Raw genomic sequence first — 8,375 nt, forward strand, 5'->3', positions numbered from 1 at the left:
TATTATGAGAGTGCTGGTACAAGAGGCACACATATTGCCCATGCCTATGCTTATTAACATAAATTCAGTGCAAGGAAAAAATGCAAGGACACACATATTGATTATAGATCAATGCCTGAATGAGCACTCGGTTGAGACATTTTTATTACACCAGGAGCTGGTTTATAGATGCATATACACCATTATCTGACAGAAGGCAGCGCTAGCTGAAAGAGACCCTGGGCAAGGGTGTTTTTGATGGGCAGAGGCGGGTATCGGTTGAGAATGCTCATATGGACTAGCATGGCCATGGGTGGTGTGTGGTCACATCCAATCTCTCTCCTAACCTAACTCCCCATGCCAATAGTTGCTGCTTTTTGCCAGCGCTTAAAGTACCACATAATTGCCAAAACCTATCAACATTTGGGGAATCATACCCTAAGTTCTTTATCTCATTATTGCGCAACTTTTTTTAGCTTTTGAATCCAGAGCTCTCAAGTTTCAAGCAGCCATGCCACAAGTCTTGGGACTTGCAGTTTTTTGTTTCCCATTTCAAATTCAGGAGAACTACAGGTCCCAGAATTCCAAGCAAAAAAAGACTAGCTGGCTTTCTCACACATAGCCACAGGAAACGTGGGAGCTCTGCGATTCATGCTTCCCTGACCACCTCAAGAAAGTTAAAGATTTACCTGGGACTGCAATGTTATCAGTGAGCTTGAGCGTGCGTCATGAAAGCATTTTGATTTGCCTCTGTCTGCAAACCAATGGTTAGAGTGGTATATTGTGATTAGCCCTTAGCCAATGTTCTACTCCAGGCCACCCAGTCCAGTCTCTAAAACAGGGCCAAGTGAAAATAAATGGAGTTGCTGTAAGTATTTCAGGAAAGTTTATGCAAATCCAAGGATATGACATGTGGGCACTAAAAAAGCAGTCACAGGTAAGGGTGTGCGCAGGCTTAGAGTAACTAAGAATGGACATGCAGAAAACACATTGGCATTAAACTATGAATTAATGAAGGATGTGGAAGCATTTACCGTTTCATTGCTCGCACTGTGCCAATGTCCCAGTTGGAACAGTAACATATCTGTTTACAAATGAGCAATACTCTTTCGAAAATCAATTTCGTGGCTTTTCTCAAACATCACCCACAAAAGGTTTGGAGCAATAATTACCAAAGATTTTCATGTAACAAAGGTGGTGAGTGCATACAACATGTTAATATTCCATTATCTCAATCTCTTATTTATTGAGAAACAAAGTGACGATTGGTTAGATGTGAAAAATGCATCACTCACTAGAATGTACTGATGCTGTGCAACGGGCAGCGCTGGGTTACAGCTGCTCACTCGCACTCACACTTCAGAACATTACTAACAAGAGTGGGAGCCCTTTTACTGAGAACGAACGTGGTTCAAATAACCAGTTCTACAGAATTTCTTTCACCCAGGAGGGTCTACAAGCACTTTTCCTCCGTCGAGTTGCTCCCACACTTTGGCAAATGTTCTAATACTTGGTGACACATCCCACAGACCAGGTTCTTTGAAACAGGTTCGACCTCAGAAGAGGGGCTCCCACTCTTCTGTGAACAGAGGAGAATGTGTTTGTGTACCCAGAATGCATGCCTGTTCAGCACATTTTAAGGTAGGGTTTCTGCCTTATGAAACAGTCAATGAAATCACATTAACTCTCAGCGTACTGCTTACAGATGGCACTGCGAGGTCAACTGATGTTACTGCTTGACAAAGCTAGCTCAAAGAGATCCCAGGAGGCTGTGTTTTGGGCGGAGAGGGGCAGAGACTGGGCGGCAATGGCCATTGTCATTAGTATGGCTATGGGCAGTCAATGGGTGGGTAAATAACCAAACAACAGCCACAAGCTGTGTGTCCATCCTCACATGTCATCTCCTTCCTACCTATACTCCGATGCAATAGTTTCAGTTTATAGGTGGTGCTTAAGTGCCACTTACTAGCCAAAACTAAAAAAAGAACGAAAGCGCACCGTGTGAGGCCAAAGCTCAGCAGGTTACAGGCACAAAAAGGTGTCATTAGGTGCACTATAACTCCAATCAGGAGCTGATGATCTAAGCCTCATTTGTTCTCTCTCGTGTTCCAAGGGCAAGACAGTATCAATGAGCCTCCGACTTCCCTAGTTCTTACGGTACAGCCCACACCGTTGCTTTATTCATCATGCAGCTAGCAAAAGCCAAACATGTCTATGCGCCCGCTGCTCATCAGGTCACATTTCACCCCCAGGGCTGCAAACATGCAGAATCATAAACATGGGCACCTTTGAAAAGAAGGCTCACATGTCAGTTTAACCAGCAAAACCGTGGTACACGAGCTACTGAACAAAGCCCGGGCCGCCTATCAGCATTTGTAATGCAGCAAAGTGACTTTTCAATGTGCTTGTAACCCTGGAGATGAGACAAAGAAGCCCCTACACTGTCCCTTGCCACAATATATACAAATCCAGACAATACTCCATTACATTTGGGCTTTGTTTTATATATAACATTGTACAGGTACAGTCACAATAAAAGCAGCCTAACCAGTATTAAGCTTTTCAGCTAGCTTTTAAGAGCTTACTTCTGTCATGTGTGTTCCATGATATGATAGTTTATTTTTATAGCGCCTGTACACAATGTGTTTCGAAGCGCTTATCCATCTGATGCGTTCCATTACATGGGGTAATAGTAACATCTGCATGGGAAAGCCATGGCAGCAAGTGCTATGCACAGATAAAACACAGCCGTTTCACTTGTGCATCTATGGCTTCCATTTGTAGGCGGTGCAACATAGATGTCATTTCCCGCTCAGGCCTCGAGTAATGGCATCATCCTATGAGTTTTCTCAAGTCCACCTGGGAAAGTGTGGGCTTGCACGCCATGCTGACCTGCTCTGTGGAGGATGGGCCTAGTACTTATGTCCTGCGCCCCCTGTCCCTCCTCAATGTTCACCACCCAGCGGCATTATTCATAGCAGCAGATCAGCAGCATGCAGAGTGAGGGGAACTAAAAAGGCAGTGCAACAGAGGAAAGAGGGGTTGAGGGACAGAAGTGGGCCAGTTTGAGAAAGAGAGAAATAAAGAATGTGTGTAAGTGACAGGAGAAGGAAAGGCAGAGAACATCATGAAAAAGCTATGAAAAGAGAAAGCATAACATGAACGAGAATGCAAGGCAGGAATGAAATAAAGGGAAGGGGAAAGGGAAGAAAATGGGGGAGTGAACTAGTGAGCAGGAAGCAAGAGTCGCATAAGAAGGGGAGCAGGAGACAGGCAAAAGCAGAGGAAATCAAGCAGTGGTCGAAGTGAACAAAAAGGACTAGTGGAACTATATTCCCTGCTGGCCTTTCCCTGAACTCCACAAACCCCATCGCCATGCCCCTCCCCCCTCCCACACACCATACAAAGCCCTAAACAAAAGCGCCTACTGTTTGAGGGAAGGCAAGGCTCAGTGCAGTGCACTGAAGTGCAAGTTCCTACACCGTTATTTTAAAACAAAACTATTGGTTTATTTTTTTTTAAATAAAATTATAGGAACAGTAAAACTTAATTTAAAAAAGTGGAGGATCACCACTCCCAACAGCTCCTGCCCACTTCGACCAATGAAATCAGGGTAGTGAATGAAAAACAAAAGGAAGGAAGAGTGAACTAAAGAAAAGGAATTGAGGAGAGAAAGAGAGAGGAAAGACTGGCAGGGTAGGAGAGCGCTGTAGAAGGGGACCAGGAAAGAACTCACAGTACACCAAGAAAGAGCGGGCAAGATGAAGACAAGCACATATGCACAGCGAGGATGGCACAGCGGTGTAAAAAGGGTTCTCTGAAAGAAAAATAGAGACGATATGGCGTTATCAATTGGCAGATCAGACAGAAACCTAGGAAGGAAAAACAGGAAGAAAAACAAGGGCGAGAGATGATGGAAGTGGTGGAATATATACAAGGGTTTGAAGTGTGGTGAACAAATTGGAACCTAATAAAGTTAACAGGGAAATAGACTGACAGGTGTGATAGGAAAAAATAGACTATGAAACGAGAACAAGACTCTAGAAGGAGGCGAGTCAGTTACCATGAGAGCTGGTGGAGCGATATAAAAACTTGGAGGAATGTATCTGAGAGTCTTACAGTGAGGCGCATGGTGGTCAAGCAAAAGTGAGAGAGGTACAGTTAACAGTACGGTTTGCGGAGGAGGTAAAAGTCAGACCTGGACAGAAAGAAGCGGTAGAGGAGATGGTGACTGAGAAAGATAAAGTTGAGAAGTAAGACAAAGGTGGAGGTAGGAACAAAGGAGATAAATACATTAAAACAATAGTGGATAGAATGGGGGAGACAAGGTCAGATGTGCTGGAGGTGTAAAGGAGCCTGCACAGGAAGGATGCCTAGATGGAAGCAAGAGCCAATGGCGAGGGTATGACAAATTGGATTCCGCCTCGTAGGAATACAAGGAGGAATAGGGGTAACATGGCCCACTCAGCCCTCACACTTCTACAAACCAAAACACAACACAATCATAAAGGTGAAACAGGGACAATCAAGAGATATTCGCCTTGTGTAGTGATGCAGGCCCAGGCAAGGCTAAACTCTTCAGAGGGGTGTGAAAGTGAACCGGTAGCGACCATAAAATTCAGTATCACAGTCCAAAATAAAGGGAATGTCCAATCAAGGTTCTATAAACACTTTAATAACAAAGAAACACCATCTGCAAGTAGAATGAAAAGAAATTACTATACAACAGCCCACGCCAAAGAAAAGAACAGGAAGAAGCAACAGAAAGTAGTACTCTGGGCATAGTTCCAGGGGTGGTAGGTAGGGTACGATCATAAAAAGGCTATTGGGTTAAAAACTGGAGGATCATGACCTAATCAGTCTCTAGAGTCCAAGTGGACCGTGGGGGCAGTTGAGTGTCACAGTACCTGGTTTCAGTTCTTGGTGGGCTGATGCATCAGACTCAGGTTCAAATGATGATGAGAGCTGATCAGGCTCAGGCGGACACGTAGGATCGTGGAGGCCCTGGCAGCAAGCGGGCATCAAGCAGGGCGAATACAGGTGTTCTGTGTGTTCGAATGGCAGCGGTTCAATGAGGCAGGTTGGGGTGGTCCCAAGAACGATTCACAGTTGGCTAGGCCGAGTCGGGCTTTGGCCGCTGGGAGAAGTCAGTGAGTGACGCTACAGCGGTTCGAGTCGGCGTGTGACAGTTGTGAAGTGGTAATCAAGGGTGTGTCGATGTGCAGTCAATGAGGCAGCGGTTCTCAGGCTAGCTGGGCCAAGCCATGTTTGTAACTCCCAGTTAGAGTGGGCGAATGACCCTCCAAAGATTCAGTTTGGGTTCCGATGTTGAGAAGTCACTTTGTGTATAGCTAGTGACGTGCTTTGCTAGGACACAATGCAGTGCCGAGCTGGTTTAGATGAAGTACAATAGTTCGGCTGGTTGGAGGAATGCAGACATCAGCACCTTCCCTGTTGTTCAGGATACAGGGAACATGGAACAGCCACTTTGGTGCAATAGAACAGGGAGTTTTGGCTGGTGTGGCCCTTGGGTTGCTGTGAGGCTCTCGCAAAGGACTTGAGGACAGGTTACTCCAGGTCAGGGTCTGCTCTTCTGGCACAGAAGAACTGTTGCAGAATGTCTGGTCCTGGTCCACAGCAATGGTCACTCCTGATGTGCCCTGAGAGTGGTTAGGGGACAGATCTTCCTTCTGTCTAGGAAAGCTCCTTCTTCACCTCCGACAGAGCGCTTTGGACAGTGCAACTGTCCCGAAGGAAGTCCAGGTGAGAACCATAAGAACGTCTCTTCGGCCTTAAAGGATGTTCAAGGAGGTGAGGGAATTATGTTGAAGGGGTGCGAGACCCCTCCCTTAAAGGCACAAGTTCTCAGGTGATTGGTCTAAAGCTAGCCTGCTTTAGGGGACCAATCCCTGCTCCAGGCTGGAGGGGACCTTGACCTGTTGATCTTGCACCCAAAGTGCTTTGCTCCAGAGAACATGGAGGAGACCGGGAAGGGGATAAGAGAGACAGTAAGAAACAAGATTGTGGAAGGCTTCTTCCAGTGTGCAGAGCACTCCTGCCTATCCTACTCTCAACCCCTTCCCTCCTACTGGCAACAAAGACCTTTGGATATGGAGCACCCTGGTGTGAGCCCACTTCTCCTGAATGGGTGTGCTCCTTTGATACCTGGGTACAGGACAGCTGCCTTTTGTTCAGCTGTCTCTGGGGAAGGTGGTTACTGGCCCTCACAAAGAGAATCAATGAGAGGATGGGTCCTCTGGTTTTCTGTCCTGCCGTGTGGTAGTATCGGCACAAATACACAGTCCCTTCCACAGCAGAGCTGACTCACATGAGCTGACACATATACAATACCAATTGGGACATGACGGCCATGATCATACGTTTGGCCATACACTATGCTTTAACTCAGGCACAGCTTATTCTTAGAGATTACCCTGCCACCAGCATAAGGTACTCATGATCATTGTAGTTTGGGTACAGCGAGCATATCCTAAATGTCTCGCCCGTTCTACAGTGACTCTGTGGTTGCTGTGGCAGTTGAGTGGGCATCTTGCAACTTTTAAACCTGCTCTAACCACGAGCAGAGTGGGTGCTGAAGACAAGGCTACTCAAGCAGTAGGGCACAAGTGCACTATGCTTTCTGCATGGAGTTGCGACAAAGGGAGTTCTGGTTAGCAGATTACCTCTTTGGAGAAGGAATCACCCTACAAATGTTATGTATTAATAAAAATTAAAAAAAGACAGGGCTTAGCACCATTGCCATATGGCAATTCCTCAATGGGGTGCGGGGGGACTGAGACAGACAGTCGATTGAGACAGTGACAGGCTATACGAGAGTAGTGGGTGCAAGAGAAAGCTTTGTGATAGTGATGTAGAGGGTTATGCAAGTGCTAGGATGGTTAAAGAGAGAGGCTGTATGTGTAATAGAGAAGGAAGATATGGGAAAGTGACAGAGCGGGTGGGGAAGACAGTGAGGGATGAAAAGGTTAATAAAAGATAGGGGTACGTGCTTGAGGCAAGATCAAGAAGAGCGGAAGAACGGGAAATGAGAATGAAGAGTGGAATTAAAGGCTAGAAATGTGGGAAGAGTGAAAAGAGAGACAGGAGTTAGAGATCAGTAAGGGGTTGGGGAAGGAAAGCAGAAGGAGATGGGAGGAAGCAAACAAGCGTAAATAAAAGGCCTGGGCCCTCATTACGATAATGGCGCTAAACCATGGCGCTATTAGCACCATGGTTGGTGCCGGTATCGTAACGAGTCCGCCAATGTTCAATGGGGAATTACCACCCCATTCCAAGGTTGGCGGGGCGGTAATCTCCCATTGAACATTGGCCCTTCCCCATTCCCATTTTTGCCCCATAGGGCTCAATGGGACTGGGGAAGGCGCTAAGTACGGTACCGCAAATTGCGGTACCGTACTTAGCACCAAGGTCCCTTTGTGGGTCCCTACTTTAACGGCTGGTCTAGACCAGCCGTTCAGGTTGGGTCCTGCAAAGGGACCTCGTAGTAAGGCGCTAATGGGTTAACGGCGCCGCAGCCTTTTACGGTGCCGTTAACCCATTAGCGCCAGGGTCGTAATGAGGCCCCTGGACAGTTAATGGTATGAGGTATTGGTTTGGAAAATGAATTATTGACTCAAGCCAGGTACCCCTGTTTTTTGTAGGTTGCCTCTTCCAATAGAGCCACTACGCTCTCATAACCATAGTCTAATACTAATTGAGGTTTAGGAATACTCTCACAGCATGCTGGATCTAGGACCTTGTACTCCACATGAGGCTGGATTATTGCTTGGCTATGTTCTATTTTATCTACTCAGTGGTGGTGGTTAGATGAAATTAGCTGTGGCAAAATGAAACATGAGTTTTTTTTGCCTTTTGCGTGTGACCTTTCAGCCAATTAGGGGCAACAACGTTTTGAGGCTCCCGAATTGGCTGAAATGTTGCATTCCTAAATGCCAAAGCAGACAAGATGAAATCTCTGGCCTGAAAACGGCAGAAATTGATCATTTTGCTCTCCGGCAAAAGGTCTGCCACCTGGATTTTGCCTAGAATTTGCCATTTATTCCACTAGGTGGGATTTTGCCATTTCATCCTACCCTAGTAGTGGCCCGGGTACGTTTGAGATCTCTGCCCTATCTGATTATTAATGGCCTTGGTGTTCAGGTTGGTTCTCTGAAGTTCCTGAAATATTTTTAGATGAACCATGAAGTCTTAATGTGGCACTGGAGACTGCCATGGGATCTACGTATGGCACGCTAAATTCATCTATGCCAAACAGCATTAGGTTGGTTAACATCTGAAGACGATCAGGACATGTTCCAGCCCAAAATATGTCGTCCCACGCTACACAAAAAGCGGTACACATCTGCGATTTAACGAATTGCAGTATTCTCCATACA

The sequence above is a fragment of the Ambystoma mexicanum genome, chromosome 4q, assembly GCF_040938575.1.
Source record: "Ambystoma mexicanum isolate Mex_15411 chromosome 4q, UKY_AmexF1_1, whole genome shotgun sequence".
Taxonomy (NCBI): Eukaryota; Metazoa; Chordata; class Amphibia; order Caudata; family Ambystomatidae; genus Ambystoma; species Ambystoma mexicanum.